The sequence below is a fragment of the Lynx canadensis genome, chromosome D3 (assembly GCF_007474595.2).
Source record: "Lynx canadensis isolate LIC74 chromosome D3, mLynCan4.pri.v2, whole genome shotgun sequence".
NCBI lineage: Eukaryota > Metazoa > Chordata > Mammalia > Carnivora > Felidae > Lynx > Lynx canadensis.
The window spans coordinates 38,371,928-38,399,688 of NC_044314.2; the positions used below are offsets into that span (position 1 = coordinate 38,371,928).

At 40.2% G+C, this 27,761-nt stretch overlaps 1 protein-coding gene across 5 annotated transcripts in view; it reads right to left on the minus strand.

The window, feature by feature from the left end:
• DTNA (dystrobrevin alpha) overlaps nt 1–27,761 on the minus strand; it is a 356,259-nt gene that overhangs the window by 152,230 nt on the left and 176,268 nt on the right. The window contains exon 1 of one of the 5 annotated variants that reach the window (XM_032595370.1): nt 11,775–11,920. The exons of the other annotated variants lie outside the window; for them this stretch is intronic. The gene's annotated coding sequence lies outside the window, so the exon portion shown is untranslated. Of the gene's footprint in view, nt 1–11,774; nt 11,921–27,761 lie in introns of those variants that run through there. 5 annotated transcript variants of the gene reach the window in all.

Genomic DNA, 27,761 nt, shown 5'->3' on the forward strand with positions numbered 1-27,761 from the left:
AATTCTCTTCTTGCCCAACCCTAATCCTAAACAGGAGTCTCAGATCTTAGCATTACTGTCAGAAGAGAACATTTAAACCCAAAGGATTATTTTGATACAATGTTAAACACCAAAGGTAATAAATGTTGCAATGCAGAACAACTTTTTTACATTTTAAGGCCAAGTGTGATCAGAAGGAAGCCTCAATGACAGCAGCACTAGCTGAAGTAAAGGAACTTCAGCAAAGCCAAATTGGAAACACTTGTTGCTGGCAAGCCTTGCCACTGGCTTTGTTTCTCCTGCTGAGACTTCAACCCCGATGCTCACACGGAACTAGCCAGAGGGAAGAGTATTTTTGATATCTCTGGGAGACAAGAAAGACAGCTAAACTCATGAGCAGTGTTGGGTAAGAAGACAGTTGTAAAGAAGATTGGATAATACAAGAGCAAAATGCATACCTAGGAATGGAACGGGACATTGTTCCGATAAATCCTATCGGTAGGATTAAATTGAATATTGTTTGGTTGTTGCATGAAGATGGGAGAGAGTTGTTTGGAGGCTCAGAATAATTTCCTTTTATTGGCTTTACATAGGCATAAAGCATCTGCCTTGTTGCCTTTTGTTTTCGGCCATTTGAATTATTTTAAATCCACTTGTTTAGATGTTGGATGTGACACCTTTTTCTTAAACTAAAAAGAATTGTTTCTCATTTTTATTCACATTAGTTTCCCACATTTGTAATTACAATCTCTGACTATTCCCTTTACCGCAAAATTATTTTTTCATCAGGTGTATGTGAATCACAGTGATTACTACAAAGGGACAATAACCAGGCAGGTGACACTTATTAAATACCTACTGTGTACATAAACTGCCTTGAAGTATGAAGAAAAAAGAGGATTCAATCTGAATAAATCTGAATAAATGCAAGAGCTCTTTATTTGTAACAGAAGTCTTCTAAAGGCAAATTGCTATCACTAAGGAGATTTTTACTTTTAAAGGTGAGAGGGACTTCGAGGGAAGCAGCATGTCTTAGTAAATCAGCACATTAAAATCCATGCTTTGCTGGCTCAGTGCCTCCAAGAAATTCATCCATTCATCTTTAAAAAGCGGATAATGATGTCATCTCCCTTGTAGGAATATTAGGAGGTTCAAATATAATGCAACCTAAATACTTTGCAAACAGCAAACCACAATACACATGTTAGCTATTATGGTTAATAAAAGCTTGTTACTTCTCCAGATAATAAATGACACATAACATTTGCAGAGATTACTCTGGAGACCCCATGAATCATAACATGATTATCATACTCCCTAATAGTTCAAAGAAACTATGGCCATTTAAGCTCATGGGCAAGTAGCCATCTGAGATGAGGGTTGCATAGCAGAGGATAAATATCTAAAGATAGATTTTCCCACCTCATTCCCCCAGCCTGCCCTTCCCTAAGTAGCAGAGTGGAGGGAGGACAGCTGGTCTCCTTCCTCATCCTCTTACTGGAGTAGTGCCTGGTACACTTTCCCAGTGACATCATCAGCCAAACCACTGATGTCACAGATAAAGACAATGGGAGCGATAGAAGTGACCGAACCAGAAGACAAGGCAACCGCTGATCACCCATCCTGAGGCTTTGCCTTGCTCTCTTTTGCCGTCCCCTGACTCCTTCCACAGTCCTCACATTTCTGCCAGCCTGAGCCATGGTGTCCTCAACCCTCCTTTGCTCATTTCTCACGCACAACCCACAGTAGTGCCATTCTGTCCAGAAGTCCAGCCTCAGAGGGGCTCTTTCATTGTCTGCATCTGTAATTCTAAGTATCTTTAATTCTGCGTCTGTTGACATTCTTACTTCAGTTAGATTGCAAGCCACCTCATTTTCCATGAAATCACTTCTGTACAGAGGATGACAATCCACCTACCCCCAACTAACCCATGTTATAGGCAAAACAGATCAGAATCCAAGTTTGTGTCTGACTGTGTACGAGGGTCTAGCTGGGTTTTGCCTGGAACCACCCTCATGACCTTGAAGACTCTATTACCAATCCAGTCCCTTATGACTATGCCTTTCCATCCTCTGGCCTGATTCCTTTTCCTGGCTGCCAGCCTCTCACGTATTCCCTTAGGTTATGCAAATGTCAGACTGCAATGAGCAAATTGACATGTTCTTCAAATACCAAGCACGGAAGGGAATCTCACTTGTTCACATCAGTACCATACAGGTCGCAGTAGTCATTCTCTGTCAAAAGGTCAGAGTTGTGTAGATGTGTATATGGAACAGTTCTATAAGGCACATTTTTTTGAGGTGAAAACGTCAACTGTGCCAGTGCAACTGACTGATAATGTGTGGGTGGAAAGAAGCTTCCTCCACTTTATAATGGGCATGCTCGTAAACAAAGCTTTACTCACACCTACACGAGAAAAAAGCCAAAGCTGCCCTAAAAATCTTACTATTTTTGAGCAGTGTTATGTAGAATGACATAAATATCAGAACATCTTCTAAATCTTATTACACAATAATAATTGCTAACATCTTTAAGAATTTACTATCTGTCAGATACTCTGAAAGCACTTTGTAAGTATCATCCCCTTACATATAATAGACTTTACATAGATCAGGAGCAGGCAAGATGGCATAATGGTTGAGTCCATTAACTAGAGCGCGCGCTCTCTCTCTGTCTCTCTCTCTCTCTTATTAACTGTAAGCCCTTGGGGAGATTACTTAACCTCTCTAGCCTTGGTTTCTTTATGCATAAACTAAAGATGATCTATGATAAAAGGCTCATGGGGTTGTTGTGATGATTAACAGGGATAATAACTACATGTATTCAATGAGTTCTGTGTTCTAGGTATTGTTCTCTAAATGAGGGTTCCTCAACTTAAAAACAAATGAGTAAACTAAGCACGTTTAGAACTGTACCTGGCACTCAGAAAGTGTTCTGCTTTTTTATCAGAAAATGTACAGAACTCTCATTTGATGTGCTCTGTACGTCCTCCTGTATGTTTGGGTTTTCCACTGCCGTCCCACATACTGGAAAGAACTATATGGCCAGCACATTGCTATTCCCTCCTCACCCTATTTGGTTTGTCCTCCTGATAGACTACTGTGGATCCCCTTGGGCAATACCCCTCTCCTCCTTCCTGCTCTTTGTTATCAAGACAACATTCCATCTCCTCCACTTCCCCCCCTCCCCCATTTCCCAATATTCCTCTCCAACCACAGTGACCATACAAGTTTGGAAGAAATTGAAAATAACTTCTTGGAAAACAGTAGAGGCCCTAATGCTGGAAGTAACATCTTCTATTATCTTCCAGTCTGTGAATGAACCAGGATATACCGTGAAGAGGAAAAAAAAAAAGCCACCTCAATGGGCAAAGGCAGGAGAACAATAATATACCCAAATCAGAAGTTCATTTACGAGACTACTTCTACAATGATAAAGGGAACTGTGTTCTGACCTTTCTCAATGAGTTCTTAGTATAGACTTTAAAATTCCGTGTGTGTTAGAAAGAAAAAAGACAACACTATATGTCCATATCAAAGCACATTAAGGTTTTAACAAAAGGGAAAAATTTATAAATATAAAGTTACATTTCTTTATAACCTCAGTTCTACCACATCTCCAAATAATACTGTGATGTGCCACATGCTTCAAGAACATAGATGATAGTAAGTGGCACTTGCTTCCAACAGGATGATTTACGAAAGTTGGTCTTGTTAGGAAAACTTGCATTATCTTAGATATGCTCTGTTTCCTTGGCCACAATAATCTTGCTGCAGTGATGCATGCAGTAATTGACGATTTTCAAGGAGGCTTAAAAAATAAGCCAGATGTTCTCTCCCTGACTTACTGTAAGACAGATAACCGGCAAAACACATCTCAAATTGACTCTTTTTCAACTTCTGCTTTCATGCCCTGAGCTTACAACCTCCTTCCCTCATCCTTGCTCTGAGCTGTACCATTAACTTCTTCACTTATTTCTGTCCATCCGGTATGGCTTCCCCCCCAGTCGGTGGTGGTGGTCATGGTGGTGGTGACAGACGATATGATGATGATGATGGTGGTGGTGGTGACAGCGGTGGTGACGATGTGATAATGATGATGGTGCTGGCAGTGGTGATGATGATGATGGTGGTGAAGACGGTGTAACGATGGTGGTGGTGATGGTGGTGGTGACAGTGGTGGAGACAAATACGTGATGATGGTGGTGGTGATGATGATGGTGGTGATGGTAGTGGTGATGGCGATCTGGTCCTGAACACCTTCTGAGTTCTATTCTTGTTACGTCTTCATGACTCACTTACGTTTTCAGAAATTTCTGATTCTCACCTTTCCCTGATTTTTCCCAACTGTTCCCTCTCTATAGATCTTCCTTTCCCCAATCTCCCATTTAATGCTCACTATTTTTAAAGTTTATCCCAATGCTTCCTTCTGCACAAAACATTTTTCTCACCCCTCCTCTGTAACATCTGGTCTGTGTCTTATGATTCCTAATCATATTTCAAGGAAACTTTGAATCTAGGGACTCTGGACTGTCACTCTGTTTTCAATGTCGAGTACAGTGTCTGATTGTGAAATAATAGAAAATATATATTGGTCTCTGCCCCTGAGTCCTGGCATAGAGCTCTAACACCCTTGTCATTTCCTAAGTGATAAGAACATTAGGACCATGTTTTGTTCTAATATTTGGTCTTGTCCCTGGCTCCTGACACAGAGCTCCTAAACACTTTGGGATTTTCTAAATGATAGGAGTGAGTGTCTTTGTTCTAATGAGATGACTATCAGTGGGCAACTGCATAGCTTTGGGATGGGGGCCAGTCACTCGAAAGATCAAGCCATGACTTGAAGCTTGGAACTTTCAACTCCATCCCCGTTCTCTAGGGGGAGTGATTAATGATGGATTGTCCCAAACTGATGAAACCTCCAGAAATACCAAAAGTATGGGGTTTGGATGTGTTGGTGAACACATCCATTGTGACAGGACAGGTGGTGCACCCCAACTCCACTGGGACAGAAATGCCTGCGCTCAGCACTCTTTTGGAACTCACCCTGTGTATCTCTTCATCTGGCTGTTCACTGTTATCCTTTCTCATAGTCTCTAGTGAGCAAGGCAAAAGAATATTTGGGACCAAGATTTCTCTGAACAATCTTGGACTTACAGTCATAGAATCAAACAATCTCCCTGTTAAGTATTTCCTTGAATGAAAGGGAAATTTCACTAAGAATATTCACCTTCTTATCCTATATCACCCTTATTCATCAGAAATGCTTGAAATGAATGCCCACATTCAATAAACGACCCGATTTGTTGTGCTTAATTCTAGAGCCACAGCGTTCAATAAGAAAGTGCTAGTCATAGATGGCCATTTAAACTTAAATTACTTGGCATTAAATAAAATCAGAAATACAGTTCCTCAGTCACACTAGTCATATTTTGAGAGCTCAACAGCTATAGGTGGTTAGTAGTTACCACATTGGACGGCACAGACATAGAATGTTTAGCACCATGGAAGGTTCTACTGAACAACACTGCTCTAGATCTCTGCCCTCTTCACTACACCTAAAGGTGAGTTTACCGTCAAGACCAATTATCCTCTGCCCATCCTTATATGAGAAGAAATTTATTTTGAGTAAATTTCAAACAATAATACTTGGGAAGTATATCCTATCCAAAATATTTACCGTTTTTCTACTAAAGTCAAAGCATTCCATATTTTACCATTTGGCACATTCTTTCAGTGAAATTATAAAAATGAACCCTCCCTCTTCCACTTGATATGGGGGCTTTTTATTTGCAACACCAGTTGTGAAGACAAATGCACCTAAATGGATAAAGAGATCCACAGGTTTTTATTTTCTACTCTCTAACATTAGGATTTTAATGATCCTTTATGTTCCTATATTTATATTAATTCAGTTAGTCCATTGCAGCACCCTGGCATTCTGAATCTTTAGCCAAGACCCTTTTCTCTATATGATGCTGCCTAATCATGTTCTATCTATAGAGTAGAGAAGTGGAACAGTTAGATAAACATATAGCCATGTCTGTGACCTATTACGACTTTACAGCTATCAGAGCAGAAATATAAGCTGGTGTGTTTGTTACATTTCTCAGATTCTTTTTCTTCAGAATGGCTGCTCTTGTTTACACATAAACACCACGACAATGAAAAACCCTGTGTCTATATCTATCTATATCTATATCTATATCTATATCTATATCTATATCTATATCCATATCATCTATATCTGTATATGTTTGACTATTTTGTTAGGATATTTTCCTTATAGTAGAATTGTTGGGTCCAAGGGTATATAATTTTTAAAGCCTTTACTATGCATTGCTATGTTGACCCTACCCTGCTCCAAAAATATCAATTTATACTCTGAAAAACAATGGATGTGAGTTCCCATTTTCCACACTTTTCTTAACATCGGGTATTATTTCCCTCTCCTCCCCCTGCATCTCTCTTTTAAACATATTTGCTAAGGATTAAAATGATATTTGTTTAATTTGTAGGTATTTAAAAATAGTTAGTGAATACAACACCAAAGGCACAATCCATGAAAGAAATAATTGATAAGCTGGGCTTCATTAAAATTAAAGATTTTTGCTCTGTGAAAGACAATATCAAGAGAATGAGAAGACAAGCCACAGACTGAGATTATGTATTTGCAAAAGACACATCTGATAAAGGACTGTTATCAAAATATACAAAGAACTCTTAAACTCAACAACAAAAAAAAAGCAATTAAAATACAGACCAATGACCTAAACAAATACCTTACTAAAGAAGATATACAGATGGCAAAGAGGCATATGAAAAGATGTCCACATCATATGTTATTAAGGAAAGGCAAATTAAAACAACGAGATACCATTAGGCAACTCTGCTCAAAATCCAGAACAGCAACAACACCAAATGCTAATGAGATGTGGACTAACAGGAACTCGCATTCATTATTGGTGGGAATTCAAAATGATACCACTACTTAGGAAGACAGTGTGGAAGTTTCTTACAAAACTGAACATACTCTTACCATATGATCCAGTCATCCTACTCCATGTTATTTCCTAAAGGAGTTGAAAACTTATGTCTACACAAAACCCTGCACATGGATGTTTTAGCTTTATTCATAACTGCTCAAACTTGGAAACAACCAAGATATCCTTCAGTAGGTGAGTGAATAAACTGTGATACATCCAGACAATGTAGTATTATTCAGAGCTAAAGAGAAATGAGTTATCAAGATATGAAAAGACATGAAGGAACCTTAAATGCATATTACTAAGTAGAAGAAGCCAATGTGAGAAGGCTATATAACATATTATTCCAACTATATGATATTCTGGAAAAGGCAAAGCCAGAGAGACGATAAGAAAAATCAGTGATTTCCAGGAAAGAGGGTGGAGGAGAAGGGAGAGATAAAAGGGCAGAGCACGGAGGATTTTTAGGACAGTGAAAACACCCTGTGTAATATTATAATAATGGACAGCTACCATTATACATCTGTCCAAACCCATAGAATGGACAATGCCAAGAGAGAACCATAAGGTAAACTCTGATCTTTGGGTGATTATGATGTATCAGTTTAGGTTCATCCTTGGTAAAAAAAAAAATGGACAATTCTAGGGAGTCATCTTGATAATAGTGGAAGCTATGCAGGTGTGTAATAACTTCATATAACCATTACTTTGTGGTTTCTGCCACTGAAAGCATACTTTTCTATCTCAAGTTTTGTATTTTCTTCTACTACTTTGGTGGAGCCACATTATATATTGGAATTGTCAATCCATATGGTATTTTCTTTCATGTGAGGGTAGGTAGAGGCAAGTGATATTTCTGGGTATAATATTCCCCAAACAAACACAAGTTAATAGGTTTGAGACATAAAATACTGTTATTTATTTAAAAAATAATTTAAAATTTAAAAAGATGATTAAAAAATTGAAATGGTGTCAATAGTGAATATTTCATAATATACATACCAGGTAGAGGGAAATTCTTATAATAATATCACTCTAAAACGGATCAGGCTAATGTTATCATGAAAGTGGAACCAGTTGATTGTTTCTTTTTGTATATTAAAAAGGTAACAAATTGTTCATTCCTAGCAATGAGTTTACTTTTTTCCTATCAGATATTGGACTACATATTGCACAATTATTGATAAGTTTAATCATTATTAATGAAAGTTTCCAATGCTTATTGAACAAAGTCAACATCCTTTATAATAAGTTCTGATAACATAACAGAAACACCTGTTGTTAGTGAGTTCTAAATGTTATTAATGGAATTAATTAAATTTGAAAGTAAATATCTGAAAATCATATCACCCATTAGAAATTTCTACTTTCTTTTTAAAAACATTGGCCTTTTACTACATACAGAGCTTAGAGCTTTCTAATAAAGTCTATCTTATTCTCCGAATTAATCATTATTGCCATTGTCATCATCATGATCGTGATCACGGTGCCATTACTTTTCTTTCATTTGAAACACTTAAGAATATTTTTAAAAAGTCCAATTCTTTTCATACAAAAAAATTACATAGTTGTCAATAATAAAACCCACTTTAATGAAGTCATAGATTTAAAAATAACAATTCCTAAAAATGGAATATCTAGCTGATAGAGTCATCAATCTTTAGAAATTTTGTCTTGGGGTTCAACAGTTATCATTAATTTTATTGAAAAAGCTATAAGAGTCAATATGATTCTTCTTCATCATGGCTCTGTTGAACATTTATCTCCTTAATAGAGGTAAACGCAGATAATTAGCTATTTGAGAGGCTAGGGAGCTCTAGAAATTAAAGCTAAAATGTTAAGAAACACTGCCGATCATTCAAAATGAAAAATAAAGCCTGATTTAAAGAAAGGTTGACAAAAATATGATTCGATTAAAACACTTTGGCAACATTTCTAATTTAAAACAGGCACATCAAAAATCATTTTGTACCTTAAGAATGTAAATATCAAAACAACTAGAAAAGAAACTTCCATATAGCCATTATGGACAACAGGTTTCTCAAAGAACTAAAAATAGAACTACCAGAGATCCAACAATCTCTTTTCTGAGTATATCCACAAAGGAAATTAAATCAGCACATGGAAGAGATATCTGTGCTCCCATGTTCACCGCAGCATTATTCAGAATACCCAAGATACAAAATGACCTAAGTGTCCATCAACGTATGAATGGATAAAGACTTTGTGATATATACATACAATGGAATATTTACAAAGAAGATCCTGCCATTTGCAACAACATGAATGAACCTAGAAGACACTCTACTAAGTGCAGTAAGCCAGACACAGAAAGAAAAATACTGCATGTTCTCACTCACATCAGATGGGGAGGTGGGGGAAATGAGATGTTGGTCAGCGTGTACGAAGTTGCAGTTATGTAGGAAGAACAAGTCTAGAGATCTAATGTACAGCATAATGACCATAGGTAATAATACTGTATATTGCATACTGGAAGTTTGCAAATTCCATGCACTCTTACCACACACCAAAAAGTAGCAAGTATGTGAGGAAACGTATGTTAATTAGCTTGACTGCAGTAATTATTTCACTATCATAGTGAAATGTGTGAATCAAATCATGTTGTATACCTTAAATACATACAGTTATTATAAAAAATAAAATTGAATAGGAGCTTCTGTCTTATAGAAATCTCAGGTATGATGACCTGAGAAATGGACACGTACGTATGGCCTGGTGTCAGGTGTATAAAAATCATAGAAATTTGGATATATATTGTTTTTTATATACATCTAGCTCTAATGGCTAAGCTGGCTGATATCTTAGCCCAAAGACTGAGACTATAGAAACTATAGGAACTGAAACAAGAGGAATTTGTTTTCATTCCAATTACAGAATGGACTGAAGCCTGATCAAGTACTTCGAACATGGAATAGTGGAATGCTCGTACTTTTCAGTAATTTCACTTCATCCACACTACTCCATCTCTCTTCTTTATATATAGATATTTAACCCGTTACAGTACTGCTGGGAAAGAAGAAAGCTTGGTTAAGAGATCATTTACACTTTTATCTTTGCCTTTCATCTCTCTTTCTTGTGTCCTCTCCTTCTGTCTCTGACTCTCCCTCCCTTCCTTTGGCCTCCTTCCCTTCCTTATTTTTCCTTTAATAAAAACAGACCACTTTCTACCTCAGGTATTGTCAATATTGAGAATTTCACACTTTAAAATATCTTCCCAGGTACCATCTTTCACTGCTTCTTGGGAACTTCCTGTTCTTAGCTAATAACAACTTATGCTCGTGAGCATATTTTATGTTCCAGAGTTGATGCTCATAGCTTGTTCCATGTTCAAAACAACAAAGGGTAAAAGGAAAGAATGATTTCAGATACACGCATGGGCATTTTACACCTGTTCAGTGTTGTTACAATACTTTTGATATTTGCTATCATGGAAACAGTGCTCTTTATTTGAAGCTATGGCAAAAAAAATATTTTGAAAAAATGATTATAATTCCTTGCTCAAAGTTAGAAGATGACCCAGATGTATGAAAATTAGAGAGACTAAGGAAATAGCAATGAAAATCACAGAGCATAAATGGATATAACAAAAGCTGTTTCCCTTTTTGAAGAAAGAGAGGTATATGATCAAACTTGGGATCATTTCTTGGCTTTTATCCAAGTCAGTGCCAATTAGTGGCAAATACTCGACTTTAGCTAGGAAAGTATTTTTTGAAAGACTTTCGTGTATGAAAACACTCCAGGTGGAGAGTGAATCCGCTTGAGTAACAGCGGGGCTCTGCTCCTGTTTTAGTTCGGCTTTGTCTCTAACGCTGCCGGGACAAGTTTCTCCCAAGCCTAGAGAAGTTGGCTAAGTTAGCCCTTGACTAAAAAATTAAAGTCAATCCTAACATCTGATGAGAAAGACCAACAACAGACATCAATAGAAACCGCGACGAAGGAAGCAACAGAAGTTATTAGCAAAGAAATTTTCTCCTTTAACTTGCCCTGCGCATATCAAAGGCACCTCTTTTGAAACAAGCTGCTAGGGCGATGTGTAAACAACGCAGGGAGAGGCTTCTGTGCTCTGAGAATGGAAGGTTCCCCACGCACCGCATTGTTTACATTCGGCTCTCTCCAGCCTCTAAGCAAGAGTTCCTTTTATACTGACCCGTATTGTATCTACTTCTATTTTCAAATCCTCTGAAGCATATAGAACACAATGCCTGAAAGAACATAATACGAAACGGAAATAAAATATGTTGTAAAAATTGTAGATAAAACCGAACTACTCATGTTAGATGGGGCTGGCAGGAATAGGATGAAAGAGGAATAAATGCCCAAATACAACAAAAACACTATGTAACACGCGGGAGAATTTTGCCCTACTGTTAATTTAGTATAAGAGACAAGCAGCTTAGGACCGACACCACGAACAAGGTGTCCTCTAGGAAAAGCGGACCATTTTTAAAGTTCAAAACAAGGAAACATTTTGCCCTGTTTTACATTGACCTGAAGACAGGGATTATTGCATTCTTATTACTTCTTTCCAGGTTTCTTACTTCTACTTGCACACACAGCCTCACACACATACTACCAAAGTGCCAGAAAAAAGTCACAGTGTTTTAGACTTTCAAATTAATAAAGGGTGAAAACGGGGGTGGGGGCGAGGGAGCTGGAAGCAGGGGAAGGGAGAAATTTGTCCTGTGCCCACGGAGGGCTGGGGGTGGGGGCGACAGTGAAATTCCACCCAGCAAGTCCTGCTCCTGCAACAGAAGAAGAGTTCAGTTTCATAGATTGAGTTGTACCTTACCTGGTTTTGCAGTTAAAGACACCAACATGCCCCTAATTCTTCCTCTAAGGTACTACATATGCTGAAAGCTATAGTATTTGACCTTACACATTTCCACAGAAGAAACTCCAAAGCAACCTTTAACTTCAATAAAACGCTGTGTTCATTCTTCCCCTTGTGCTCAACGCACAGCAATCTAATACACCTCATCATGTGGTCCGTTACCATGGTAGCAATGAATCCAGCTGCTGAAATACAAAAGACTGACAAAAAGTTGCCTTTTTCCCCTCCACCCACCCTGACAAAGTCAGATTTTTTTTTTCTGTATGACAAGTCTAATTTGAATATGTTTCTGTTGCTGACTCAACCTCGTGAGCAAGGAAAAAAAAGAAACAAATAGCAGAGGTATAAGAATAAAAGGGCCCCCACAGCCCTGAAACAAATGAAATAACTATATGCATTTTTTTAAGTTGCCACTAATCCCTCAAAATACTGATCATTATCTACTACTTCTTCCAACCAAGTATTTTTAAACGCCAGTTACTAACTCAAAAAAAAAAAAAAGGAGCAATAGTCTCATAGCTCCTTTAAATATAGATATAAAAGTTAAGTAATTCAATAAACATGGATGTTGAAAACACTGCATCAGTATAGGAAGGGCTAGTCTCAAAGGATTTTCCTAGAGCAAACTTCTAATCACAGTTCAGAGGTGGGAGGCAAAATTCTTCAACTTCTTTTCATCAAACCCTGTGGTTAGCCATTATTTAAACAGATTAAGTCCCAGTTCTGTTTTATTTATTTATTTAAGTTTATTTATTTATTTATTTATTTTGAGAGAGACAGAGACAGCACAAGTGGGGGAGGGGCAGAGAGAGGAGAGTGAGAGAATCCCAAGCAACTGTCAGTGCAGAGCCCGATGGGGGGTGGCGGTGGGGGGGGGGCTTGAGCCCATGAACTGTGAGATCATGACCTGAGCCAAAATAAAAAGTTGGATGCTTAACATACTGAGCAACCCAGGCGCCCCTCCTATTTTAAATGATCACAGATTTGGATCTGTGGTGACGCAGCCTGATAGAATCAACCAAAGCATACTTGGGGGTTCCATATTAAGAGAAGTTTGGAGTTGGGACAGTTGCAACTCTGAAGAATCCTGGGACCCCCAAGCCCATGGCTATGCAATTAATATTTAAGGAACCACCTTCAGTTTATTCACATGTGCTTTAAGGACGCCTGATGGGAGGCCTGGGTGACAGGCTTCACCTGGCCACAGCTGTGGTCCCTCCCTCCCACCATGGACATCCTTCACAGCTGGTGCTCTCTCCACCATCAGGCGAGCAGCTATTCTGTCCCTCGGGTCATGCATGGCCAATCCCCTGCTTCCACAGCTTTGCTTACTTTCCAGATTTAGCTCAAATTCCATAATAATTTGTTTACATATCTATTCTCTCTCTTTAGACATGGACTCTCCTAAGAAGGGGAATGTTGCCCTATTTATCTTTTCATACCATGGAACCAGCAAAGGGTTTGGCATAATGTCGGGCTCGGTGGCTATTTCTTGAATGAATAAAGCAGGGAATGAATGCTTTATGTCAGCACAGTGGAGGAAACCTCAACTCCTCCAGGACTGTGTTCACAGCATTCTCTGCTGTGGTTAAGCCCCTGAGGGGGGGGTTTGCTCAGGCTTTTCCTTACTATCCCACGCTGCACAGGGAGGGAGGCAAGAGTAGCAACCACCGAGTTACTCAGATGTGGTTTTAAAATCGGTTCTTACCCAGACTGGCTTTGTGATCTTGGATAGATTATTTAACCTCTCTAAACCTTGGTTACTCTTATGTAAAATTTCTACTTTCAAAAGTTATGAAAAAGGATTAAATGAGATGGTCCAAGGAAATTACCAAGCACTGAGTTTGAAACACAGTTAAGTGCTCAATACATTATCGCTAGAGTTATTTAGCAAAAATGTTTATGAGTTTTGAACAAAAGGGACAAGAAAGCTCATTCACACCTGACTTTCCCTTGATGATAAAACTGTCATTTTCAACCAGATACACATTTTCAATGATATGCTTTATAATATGAGTAGTGACACAGCATAATACAGAGACCATTTCAGGTAACTAGCCAGGATTGCCTGCTCCCACTTACAAACTATCTAGAGGAGATGATGACCAGCCAAAAGGTTTTACATATTCCCAATGTGAAGTAACTGTGGAAAGAGTATTAAAGTTGGTAGTTGATTAAAAAAAAAAAAACTTTTTAATTTTTTAAAATTTTATTTATTTTTTTAGTGTTTTTATTTATTTTTGAGACAGAGAGAGACAGAGCATGAGCAGGGGAGGGGCAGAGAGAGAGAGGGAGACACAGAATCCAAGGCAGGCTCCAGGCTCTGAGCTGTCAGCACAGAGTCCAACACGGGGCTCGAACTCACAGACCGTGAGATCATGACCTGAGCCGAAGTCGGACGCTTAACCGACTGAGCCACCCAGGCGCCCCTAAAACTTTTTAAAAAGAACTGTCATCAGAAAGAGCCTCAGAATAGAAATTATATACAGAGACCACGTTTTTAACAAATGTACCAATGTTAGCTTAACAGCCTTTAAAAGGTCAGCTTGATCAGTAACAAGGGCTGTAAACTGCTTGCCACTACAGACTTTTAGTTGCTTTTCTCCACAGTCATCTAACTCAGGAAATTGCCAGGCACCAAAGCCAATTGCATAGGAAAAGTAGCATTAAAATCCCTTTGAAGCCTTCTAGTGCAAAGAAGCCACCAGGGGTTTAAAAAAAAAAAAAAAAAGAAAAGAAAAAGAAAACGACAACAAGAAAAACAAAACCTGTGGCAGAGAAAAAACTTCCATGGCAGGAAGTTGCTATAAAGAATAAAATGCATGCTGCACATCACAAGATTTCTCTATCATTAAAAGAAAGACCTACAGCAAATCAGCAGAGATTATTAAAACAGCTCCAGCACTGCTGCAACTCTGAAAAATCCTTCAGGGTGGTGACTCGTCATGACACAGTCCTACAAAGCGTGGAAGTGAGGCAGAATAGACGAAAAGGCAAGAGGCATATCCACTGGAAAGTCAGAGCCCCTTAATCCTTGTCAGGGCAGCTGATGAAGGAAAGACTCAGAACCGCAATCTGAATAATTCATAATTATTCTCATGCGTGGCTGGCTCAATAGAAACGCGTTCACTGCTTGTACTCATTTCTTGGTGAGTCTTTACCTTGTGTCTTTTTCCCTCCTACAGATTGCTTATGCATCCCACCATTCTTCATTTTGTCAATTGAAGAGCGTATCATTTATCTAGTCAATGTAGACCCCTCCTAGGGATTAACTATGATGAGCACACATCCTTTGTCAGATGTCAAGCAACTTGTTTGATTCTCTCTCTTAAGCATTCAGGAAATATGATGCCAATATATTTGGTTTCACAAAGTTTGAAATCCCCTTTTGCCAATGTTAAGATTAACCTCTTGTTCAGTGTGAACAAAATTTGTAACATAATGTGCTGGGATGACCCACCTAATTTCATATGAAGAATCTTAACAGCCGGGGGAAACAGTTTCGAGACATAATGCTTCAGAATTATAAGAAAGATGAGCCAAGCCTTGGATGCACAGGCCTGGGAGAGAGCTTAAAGGGTTGTTTGCCTCACTGCTGTCTCTTCAGACATGAGGGCACTTAATTTCCCACAAACTCGAGGTAGCAACATGGGCTCAGAGGTCACATGCTTGAATTCAACAGGATGGCTACCAAAAAAAAAAAAGAAAAGAAACCCCCCCCCCAAAAAAAAAACCCAAAAAACAACTGGCTGCTAATGTCAATAAAATCAAAACAAGACAAAACAATTTGAACCCCTGCAAAGTCCATTTTTTCAGGTCACATTTTCAAATTGTTATTTAGTTTAGAATACCACAAAGAGCTTTATTGTTAGGGCGCTGGTTTAAATCAAATAAGAAAACTCGTTCACAGCAACAACAAAAAAGATTGCAATCTATTGAACAATTTTTGCAGGCACATAGTTTCTCCAGCTGCTTTGAGCAGCTGACCTAAAAAATATTAATCGGATTAGTATCTATTCTACTCATGAAAATTTCTTATGAAAGAACAAGGCTATTGCAAGGCATCTCAGTTTATATAACTCAATATCAAGATATTCTATTTTACCCTGAAGATGTTTTCAAAACATGCACTCCTCTTTTGAATTGTATTAACGGTGCTATAAATAAGTATCTGGTTTTAAATAGCACTGTGAAATTGATGGCTACAGATCCCACAGATAACTAATTGTGAGCCCTGAATCATTTTGCCCTATTCACATATGGAAATTTATTCCCAAATTTCTGTTTTTGTATTTTTAATCTTTTCAAAATTCAAGAATATATCTGGATTCTTCCTTAGTGAAAAACATACTTGGTTTTTAAACCTAAGAATAAAATAATAAATAATAAAACCTGACATGACGTGCCCATTTTCTCACTGAAAGGTAATATTACAAGTCCAATGTAGAGAAGTTGAGGAATATAGATTTATGAAATAACATCAAAAGCACATATAATTTATTTATCCGAGGTAACTGATATTGACATTTTGATGTATTTCTTAATTTTTATATACTAACAATCTTGGATGATTTTGACTATAGCTTTCTTTCACCTAAAGAAAGACATGTAAAATAAACATACTGTGCTATTATACATTATTTGAAAATATTTTTTAATAGTTGCATAAAATTCTACTATTTGGATGTGTCAGAATTCACTTAGCCATCCCTCATTGTGAAATAAATATTTAGTCTTTTCCCGGTCTCTTTTTATAAGTGATACATCTTTGTATGTACGTTTTTGATTATACCTTGGGTTATTTCCTTAGAACAGATTCCTGTGTGGGAGTGGGAATTATTGAGTTTAAATTAGAAAATCTAAGCATAGAATGTTAGAATTAGAGGACTCATACCTATAATTCAGTGTAATACTGACTTTATTGATGAGGAAACAGGTGAAATAACGGTCTCAAAGTCCTGCCATGTGTTCACTGTGCTTTTCTTTTAAGATTAAAAAAATGTTTATTTATTATATATTTTTGACAAAGAGAGAGCATGAGCAGGGGAGGGGCAGAGAGGGGCGGGGGGGAGACACAGAATCCAAAGCAGGCTCCAGGCTCTGCACTGTCAGCCCAGAGCTCAATGCGAGCTCGAACTCATGAACCACAAGATCATGACCTAAGCTGAAGTTGGAGGCTCAACCGACTGAGCCACCCAGGTGCCCTGACTTTGCTGTTTGTAATATCACCCTGCTGACTCTAAATTCATGTCTGAGGGGCCCCTTCCCAGTTCCAGTTTGGCATCCTCTGTGAAACTCCACAAATGTGCTCCAGGGTCCAAGGCAGGACCAGGAGTTACTTGGAGGCAGGTAACACAGTTTTGTTGCTGTTGCCGTTGTTGTTGTTTGGTCAGAGGCAATCAGCGTGGCAACATCTCTACAGCCCCCTTCCACTGACAGCAAAACAGAGTGGATACTGAGAAGAAGCAAATATTCTCTCAGGTCAAAATCTGTCCTGAGGAGAACAAAATGGAAAAAGGTTCCAAGAGAGTTGTGAGGTCAGGATGCTCTGAGTTTGAGTTGATATAAAATCAGGCAGAGGTCTTTGATAGACTCCGAGTTCTTTTCTGTCCTTGTATCCGGTTGGGAAACCAGATCTGTGGGGTTTGAGTGGCAGACTGTCAGGGAACTTGTAGGAGCAGGGGACTAAGTACTTGTCTGGTCACCCTCTGTGACAATCCCATATCCTGTAAAGCCAGGCGTGTTTGCAGAGCCACGATGACGTCTTCGTTTGACAGAATATATTCTTTCTCAGTTCGAGGGAAAAGAGGAGGACATTTCTGAAAATCAGGTCTACTCATGAAGTCAAAGAAACAGGCATATTCCCGAGAAGTCACTCTTGAAAGAATTCATTTTCCTAATCTGAATACACAGTTACACAAAATTATTACTTCTTGGTCTCTTCCGCCTGACTTATTCTAAAATAAGATGACTTATTCTAATTCAATAAATTTTAATTAAGTGTCTTCTAAAAGCCCATATTGTATAGATGTAGGCGGGAGAAATATAAATAGCCTACAGCCTAGAAGGGGAGATAAGAATATGGATAAAGAAAATATAGCCGTAGATACAATATATGAAAAAAATATAATTAACTGACTTGAGAGTAGAGAGATAATTTAATTAGGTCCGTTTAGGCAGAACATTTAGGGGGGGAAATCATCCATTCAGTGTGCCCCAAGCTTGGAAAGTGGTTGCTGTTGGGATATTAGGTGTATTTTCCCAGATGCTTTTGCTTTGTGCTTGGGTACTAGGGCTACATCTGCGCGGTGTACACGCTAAAAGCTCCATGGACGGATGCCTGATGTACCTAAGAGCATATTCAGTGACCAAGATTAGATATAGGAGTGATAAGTTACTGAGTTTCTCCCTTCCTTTGTTACGTGCTCCTCAGAAAGGATAAGTAATTAGTTGGTGGCAAGGTGAGGGGTGCGGGGGTGGGGGTAGTAGCTGTCTCTACAGTCATATGTGTGTATAAATCGTAGGTAATGAGATGGAGAGACTGGGAAGCAAATGCCATGCCATGCACCTTGTGGGCACTCAATCAAAGTTCATTATCGATGCCAACTTTGATGAAAATAAAGGGTATTATAACATGAAGCAAGTTAGGAGAATAATTAAAGGCAAGACTATAGGAGAAGAAATTATTAAGGAAAAACAGATTAAACAGTTGGAAAAGGATACAAGGTGACTTAGGGGGAGACATAAAAGTATATGTGGTTAAAGAGAACATATAGCACAATTATCCAGGGGGTAAGAGAAAAAGAATACTGACGAGGAGCGCCTGAGCGGCTCGGTCCATTAAGTGTCTTGACTCTTGATTTCTGCTCACGTCATCATCTCACGGTTCCTGAGATCAAGCCCCATATTCGGCTCTGAGCTGACAGCATGGAGGCTGCTTGGGACTCTGTCTCTCTCCCTCTCTTTCTGCCCCTCCCCTGCTCATGGGCTCTCTCTCAAAATAAATAGTTTTGTTTTTTTTTTTATAAAAGAATACTGAAGAAATACACAATTGAGAAAGTTGTCTGAATAACTGAAGACAAGTTGACAAAGCAGTGTCTGAAATGTCATTGTATATACCTACATGAGTTTCATGATCGGAATGAATGATAAAGTTTCATTTGATAGCTAAGCACGCCTTATATAAATTGACCCACACTATAAAGATATTGGGCGCTTTGGACCCTCCTGGGTGTCTGTGGTGGTAAACACTCCATCAGTAGAGATCACCTAACATCTCCGAGGTTCTGGTACGTGACACCAGGGAGTTCACTGGAGTCAACCTGGGAGGCATTATCCTTCTCCATACTTCACACTGGTTAATTCTCCATCAGGCCACTGCATTCTGTTTAGAGCCTCTCAGTGACATGTGAAATGGAGAAACTGGAGAAACCATCATACAACGGGGGGGGGGGGGGGGGGGGGGGGGACAATGAGCAGGAAGGGAAGTCGCATAAAAGCCGGCCAGGGAGGCACTTACGCATGTGAAAGGCTATCTGCGCATAAGTAATGGTGAGCAGGGGGTCTTCATTTGTTTACGGAAGGCACCACGCTATGTGTTCGCCAGGTGAGACATCAGAAAGGACCCCTGACATAATAACAAAACCAGGGCGTGTAAGTAACACAAGGCCGAGAGGCCTCAGCTCCTACTTTGTTCATCACAGATGAATCGCCACTCACGTTCATTATACAGGTAACGACACTTGACCTCCCAGTGGAGACACAATTCTGTGTTCATATGTTCCTATACACACACATTGAGAAGACAGAAACCTTCAGTCATACATCTGATTCTGTGGCTTGGATTGCCCACCCATACGATCACACTTGTGGCACTTAATATGCAAAGTGTAAGAACAACTCTATTTGTTTCATCTATTCAGGCTCTATGATATCTTTGATAAACATTGTAGGCCGATTAAAAAAATGAGAGTAATCAAAAATATTTTCTAATCACTATAACCCCACTGGCCACAAGTAATAGTTTTGAATTGATCTATTCATATCTGTTTCTAAGTACCTATGTAGCTTCATTTTAATTTTTTTTTTCAACGTTTTTATTTATTTTTGGGACAGAGACAGAGCATGAACGGGGGAGGGGCAGAGAGAGAGGGAGACACAGAATCGGAAACAGGCTCCAGGCTCCGAGCCATCAGCCCAGACTGTGAGATCGTGACCTGGTTGAAGTCGGACGCTTAACCAACTGCGCCACCCAGGCGCCCCTGTAGCTTCATTTTAAAATGGATTGCCGGATGGGTGAAATGGGTGGTGGGGATTAAAGAGGACACTTATCACGGTGAGCACGGAGCCATGTATAGAATTATTGAATCGCTACATTGTACACCTGACTCTAATGTAATGCTGTATGTGAACTAGACTGGAATTAAAATAAAAAACTTAAAAATTAAAAATACACAGAAACACACTTTGAGAATGGCAAAAAACAAAAATGCAAAACAAGAGAGAATAAAACGGATTGCTACCTTTTTTCTTTTTTTCTGTTTTTTGAGAGAGAGAGCATATGAGTGGGGGAGAAGGGCAGAGGAAGAGAGAGAAAGAAATCTCAAGCAGGCTCCATGCTCAGCAAGGAGCCCAGTGCGAGGCTCAGTCCCACAACCCCGGGACAATGACCTGAGCTGAAACAAAGAGTGGGACAGTTGAGCCACCCAGGAACCCCTAGATTGTTAGTTTTAAAACTGCAACATTTTCCATATTCTAAAGGAGGCTACAGGCCTCATGACTACCTTTGAGGAAGAATGCTCTTTTTTTTTTTTGGAATAAACTTTAAGGGGCTTATCATTTATATATAAACTAGTCTACAAGAGAGGGATGAAGGAAGAGAAATTAGGTCCTCCTGTGAGACAGAGGAAAATGCTCCCTTCACTATGAGTTGTATAGCTGAAAGACTGTGAGTTGTTAACCGGAATAAGAAGGGTTTGGGGACTAGATCCAGGGAGGATGGGTGTTGAAGTTCTGGACACGGGGAGCAAGGTCCAGGTCAGAGGGAATTCCTACGTGTAGGGGAACCAGGTTCTAAAACATGGTGGCCCAGGAGGAAACAGCCAATATGGGATCCCTTTTGAACGGTATGACTATGGTCTAAGGAATAATGATGCTGATGACTAATTTTAAATATTCTGAGTTATAATAGCTCTGTTATCATCAAGATTTTAGGAAAGCTTTGAGAATTGCCCTTAGCTTCACAGTGAGTAATTAAGTCTGTGTCCATGCTTGGAATGGGGTCTAAAGAAAGAATAGGCTCCCTGAGAAAGTGGTATTTGAGATGACACCTGAGAAGAATGGGGAGGAGTCTTTGAAGCAAAGGGGCGAGCATGTGTGAGGTCTCTGAGAGGGGAGAGAGCCCAGTGTGCTCAAGGAACACAAGGAGACCAGTGTGTTTGGAGCGCTATGCATAAAGGGCAGAGGGTCATGGCATGCAGACGTTGGCAGACCAAGGATTTGAGGGATTCTAAAATTTATTCTAAGTGCAGTGGGGAGGTTTGAAGGATTTAAAACATGAGAGGAACATAATCCAACTTTTATTTTTTACAAGAGTGTCCTGGCTATGGGGTGGAGAACGGACAGGAGAGGGGCAAGAGTATTTAAAGAGCAGCCAGTCTGAGGGCCAACTGTGGATTCTGAACCAAAATGCCACCAGTGGAGACACTGAGAAGTGTACATGTTTGAAATAGATTATGGAGACAGAATTGACAGGACCCCAGTACAGACTGAATGAGGGAGGACGAGTGAGAATAGAATGGAAAGAAGAGGTGCTTGGGTGGCTGGGTGGGTTAAGTGAATTACTCTTGATTTCAGCTCATGATCTCATGGTTCCTGAGACAGAGCCCCATGTTGGGCTTTTTGCTGATGGCAGAGGGGTGGGGGGTGGGGCGTGGGAGGGGGAAGTCTGCTTTGGATACTATGTCTTTCTCTCTCTCTGACCCTCCTCTGCACGCTCTTGTGCTCCTGCTCTCTCTCTCTCAAAGATAAATAAACATTAAAAAAAAAAAGTGGAAAGAAAAACTCCCAGCATTCAGAAATAAATGGAGGTGCCATTTACGACAATGCAGAAGTTGGCTGCAGGAGCTTATTGCGGGAATGCGACAATGGGTAAGCAAGGCAAAGTGCTGAATTTGAAATGTTTCTGAGGCACTGCCTCAGTAATGTCACATAAGCTGTGTCTATATCTGCTTGAAGCCCTAAAGACAGGGCCCGAATGGAGATGTACATGTGACAGCTGTAGGTGCAAGAGACTTTTGTAAAGCCAGGGGAAAACATCCATGGAGAAACGTGCCCAAGAATCCTCTCCAAGACAGAGGTTCGGGGAGGTAAGAGGAAATCCTTGTGAGTGTGTTTCTATGGAAGCTGAAGGGGAGTTCTTCAGGAATGAAGGGGTGGTCTTTGAGTTGAAAGCTACTGAGAGGCTGAGTAAGATGAGAATGGGAAAAGCATTCATTAGCTTTAGAATAGGGAGATAATGAAGACCTCAATAAAACCCCTTTTCATGAAAGGGTGAGGGACAGAAGAATGGGAGGTGAGGATGTGGACTCAGACTGGGTAAACCAGTTTTTGTTTTTGAGAAAGCTGGATCTGTAGGGGAGCAAGAAGTAGGGCAGCAAATGAAAGGAAACATGAAATCAAGGGGATGTTTCAAATACAGGAGACTCTAGAAAATATTTACATGCAGAAAACAGCGGTCCACTAAGGGCAGACAGACTGATGACATGGGACAGAAAATGGCTGACTGCATGTGCACAGTCCTAAGAGGGTAAAGGGGGACCAGATACAGAGTAAAAGTACAGAAATTAATTCTTCTGTGATGTGAAGGGAGAAGGATGCAGATGAGGGTATGTGTGTACAATTGGGCATGGAAAGAGGGAGTTCCTTTCTAGTGGCTTCTGTCATCTCAATGAAGTCAAAAGCAAGGCTGCTAGCTCAGAATGAGGAATGGGGAGAAGGCTTTGACGCAAGGGGAGAAATAATGAGCTAGTCATTGTGGAGAGTAGAGTGAGCGGACTACTGAAATAGTAGGGCTGCCACGGAATGTTGCGAGCACATCTGACGTCGTGATCATGACTCTAGGATGTTCAGTCGCGTGGCTTTCTTTGACAAAGCTCAGCCAAATAGGTGAAAGTACAGGAAAGGCAGGTAAGTGGGTTCATCTACTTGGCTTGGCTGTTGCCTGGCGAATAGATGGTAGGAAAGACATGCAGGGAGGTGAAGGTACATAAAAGGAAAAGGACCATGGAGTCTAACCAGGCAAGGAGGGAAGTAAAAACAGAAGGTGGTTGTTTGATAGTGAGAAAGAATAAGGACAAAAAGACTTTGTAACTAACACAAAGAGTTGCAAGTGTGGAGATCAGGACAAGCTGGAGGGGGAGGATATGGTGTTTGGAGAGTGAGATATCTTGCTTTCTTTTTGATGGTGCAAGTGGTTCAAAGAAGTAGATGGCTGAGGACAAATGGAGGGATTTATTTCTGGATATGAGGAAGGTATTGATTGGATCATCCACGGTATACTGAAGTTATAAAGAATAGAGCACCTAAGCAGCACCAATGAAAGTTCTGTAGGAAACAGATCTAAGCTCTAATCCTGTGATCTAGATTTTGTATGGTGGGAGGTGCTGGTGGCTTTCTTCATCACTGCATTGATAGAGCTTCCTTAAGTATTAATTCAACACCAGAGGAAAACAGCCGAGAAAGGCGGAAAGAAACAAGCTCCTGACCACAAGATCCTTTGAGCCTCTGAACTGCCCTTATTTGCAGCCTGACCATTCCTATTTTGTTAAGCTGGCCTGAGTGATTTTTAATTTTTTTTGTCACTTGCAAATACAAGGCATAAACTAATACAAAAGTGTCTATTTCACAAAAGAGAAATACATGGAAATATAATGGATTTGTTGCTTATCTAATATCCATTTTTCTTTGCTGGTGGAATTGTTATCTGTACTTCCACCATAGGTCACGAGGAAGGGTCAAAGTCAATCACTGCTATTGCAATCACCTTGTCAGCGGTGCCAGTAAAACATAAAGGAAAAGCTGCTGGGGGGGTGTAGTGGATTGAGTAGTGCGAGGGTTCATTTTACGTGTCAATTTGACTGGGTCATGGTTGCCCAGATATTTCATTAAACATTATTCTGGATGTGTCTATGAGGGTGTTTCTGGATGAGGTTAACATTTGAATGGGTAGATTTAGTAAAGTGGATTGCCCTTTCCAACGTTGAATGTTTGAAAAGAACAAAATGCTGAGCAAGAGAGAATGTGCTCTCTGCCTGATGGTCTTGGGGCTGGGACACTGGTCTTCTCCTGCCTTCAGACTCAGACTGGAACTTACTTCATTAGCTCTCCGGCTTCTCAGGCCTTTGGGTTGCAGACACAGGGGGTTCCCAGACTCCATAATTGTGTGAACCAATCCCTTATAAAAAAATCTCCTTCTCTATATATCCTATTATAGCTCCTAATTCAAGTAGTGGCCCTAAAAACTTCATGGTCACCAAGAAACTCAGAATGTGACCTTATTTGGAAATAGTCTTTGCAGATGTAATTAACTAAGGAGCAAGAGGAGATCCTACTGGTTAGCGTGGGCCCTGATAAGAGGAGAGGACAAGGAGAAAGACACACCCAGAGAAAGCCATGGGGAGATTGGGACAGAGATTTGAGTGATGCAGATACAAGCTAAGGAAGTCAACAATCGCTGGAGCCACCAGAAGTTAGGAAGAGGCAAGGAAGGACTCTTCCCTAGAATCTTTAGAGGGAGCATGGCCCTGCCAACATCTTGATTTCAGAATTCTCTATTTTAGAAACTATGAGAGAATAAATTTCTATTACTTCAAGCCACCAAGTTTGCAATCATTTGTTATAATGTCCGTAGGAAATGAATACAGGGAGTTTCCGGGAAAAGTCTCTTTACTCAAACAAGAGGCTCATGGGGAGAAGAGAAAAAGTTGATGGACAAGGAAATGGCAAAAGGTTCCATGTGGCTGGGGCACAGGTTGAGTGGTGAGTCAACTCCCAAGAAGAGCCTGAAGAGGTATCCGGGCTCAGCGTGCTATCACCGGAAGCATAGAAAAGCAGCAGATGCTAGACTGTGTGAAGGACCAGGTCAAGGGAATTATGAGTGGAGAAGCAAAACCATTCTCTGAAAACAGGTCTTTGTTTTCTTTTTACATGCTACAGACGATGGCCTTCTTTTTCTGCATGTGTTGGCTAAAGTGAATTGTCTGCTTCCTGTTTTGTGATTGTCCACATTCCCTGGGGATTCTGCACTGCCTACGCCCAACTGCTGCCCTTGCTCTTGGGGTAGTTCAGACTCCCCGAGGGGCAGGCAATGAGCGGGAGAGAGGGCTTCTCTGACAGGAGAAATCAGCTTGTCACCCCATCGCCCTCAGTGTGAGGAGACTGCTTGCTACTCGGGCATCTCTGTTTCATACAATCAAACGTTTGGTGCACAATTTGGTCCTTTTTACACTCTATGCCCTGACCTGAAATCCCATCTTCCCCACTAAGGTCACCTTCCAAAGAGGGACGTTTTAAAGTGAAATTTCCTTTTTCAGGAAGACTCTGTCCCCTTCAAACACTGTCATCTCTTAGCCAACACAAGTTCCTAGAACCCAGTCACTCACTCTGGACGTTGACAGGGGACAAACGGGCTGTGACGAACTACCCTGTCAGCCTGCTCCGATGACACATATGCATTCTAACGGGGACCCTCTGGAGATGCAGAGTTTCAGACAACACAGGAGGCAGCTGATGCAGGTAGTTTTGGATCGAGGAGCATAGGGACCTGACAGGAGCTGATCTTTGGAGCCTCATCTACTTTGAATTCAAAATCCACTACCTGCTGACTGCATGGCCTTGAGCAAGTTACTTAACCCCCCAAACCTCAATTTCATCGTCTAAAAATAAGGGTAAGAGTCACACCTACCTAACAAAGCGGCCGTGAAGAATAAGTAGCTAACGTATAAAGACAACCTAATGTGGAGCCTGCTATGAATCACTGTGGTTCTTAATATTTCAGAGCAGGGGTTCTCAACCTGGATGCTACGGACACTTTGGGACAGGTAAATTCTCTCCTTTAGGAGACTATTCTGAGCACTGTAGGATGTTAAGCAGAATCGTGACTTCTACTCACTAGAGGCTAAAAGCATTCCACACCTCCTCCATCCCTGAGACATGACAATACAGATGTCTACCAATATCACCAAATGTTCCGTGGGGGGCAAAATTGCCCACGATTGAGAACCACTGCTTCAGAGTCAAATGGCAGGTCTTTGCACACCTCTTAATAACAGTGGGTGATGATTTTCTGCCTTGCCTCGATGTGGGGTAGAGGCCACACAAATGATTTGGTTATGAGTAATAACATTTTTCCTACTTCAGTAAAAAACTATTTTTTTCCGAGCACTGAAGCCTGTGTGTCTTGTCTGGTGTGCTTCTTCAAATTTTCCTCTCTATGGGCAAGGGAGGTTGAAACACGTTGTGAGGGTGGGATCTGACAGTGGAATCACTTTCCAACACTGGCATTCCTTGGTTATCTTATTTTCCTCCTTAAACACTCATACCCATCTCGCTTCCAACTCAGTAGGATGGTCATTACTATTTTCATGAAAAATGTAATGTCCCCCTCCTCCTTTTCTTGAGTAAAATACTTAATGAAGGGGCAACATTTCATCCTGGGTGTTTGGAATCCCAGGCTTACAACCAAGTAACCCAGTTAGAACAGAATGGCATTGTAAGGATGCACTTTGATTTGCTGGTTGTGTTTTCTTCAGAAGGCATCAGGCAGGAATTTTTTATTTTGTGGGTTGATTTCATCATCCAGCTAAACGTGCTCTTAAGTCTACCCAGTTTCCCTTTGCTTCTACATTTCTTTAAAAAAAATTTTTATAAATGTTTATTTATTTTTTGAGAGAGAGAGAGAATGAGCAGGGGATGGGCCGAGAGAGACGCACAGAGAGCTGTCAGCACAGAGCCCAATGCGAGGTTCAAACCCAAGAACCATGAGATCATGACCTGAGCTGAAGTCGGATGCCCAACACACTGAGCCACCCAGGTGCCCCACTTCTACGTTGCTTTTTAAAACATTGGCCTTTCAGGGGTGCTTGGGTGGCTCAGTCAATCAAGCATCTGACTAAGGCTCAGGTTTGTGATCTCATGGTTCATGGGTTCGAGCCCTGCACTGGGCTCTGCATTATGGAGCCTACTTGGGATTCTTTCTCTCCCTCTTTCTCTGCCCCTGCCTCCCCCTCTCAAAATAAATAAATTGAAAAAAAAAATAAAATAAAAGGGAAAGAATCCCTGTTTCAGAATCCTTAAAAACTTCAACTTGAAAAAGGTAATACTACCAAAGAATTGAATAAACACTGAAATATTTTCCTCCCAAAACTGATCAAACAGAATCTAAACATTTAGAAAAAGCTGTTTGAGAAAGTGGGTCCTAGCAGACATTTCATTCTGTATTCTGTAAAAAGTGTATCAAAGACGTTAGGCTCTGGTCTTGTTGCTTTTCCAGTCATTCTCCTTTCCCCTATCAGACCATCTAGAAGAACATCATATTAAATGCTAATTTTCATTTTTATGATTTAATGAGCTACTTCTGAGAAAGCTACTGTTTCGCCAGCCCATTAGAAATGTCTGGAATGGCGAGTGCTGAATTAAGCCTTAGGTCACCCGGCTGAAAGTAATGTCAGTGTTTCCGTTATTCATTTATGTTCTTTAGCCCCTCGGACACACCTCCACTGGTTACTAGGCAACCACGGCTTCCTGCAGTTAGTATACATTAAGCATGAACTCTATGCGTGAGTATGGAAAGGATCTGAATATTCGAATGAGAAGGCAATCATGAGCTGCACCGGACTATTATCTTTGTTATTAGGTAAGACAAAATGTGGGGAACTTCACTATTTG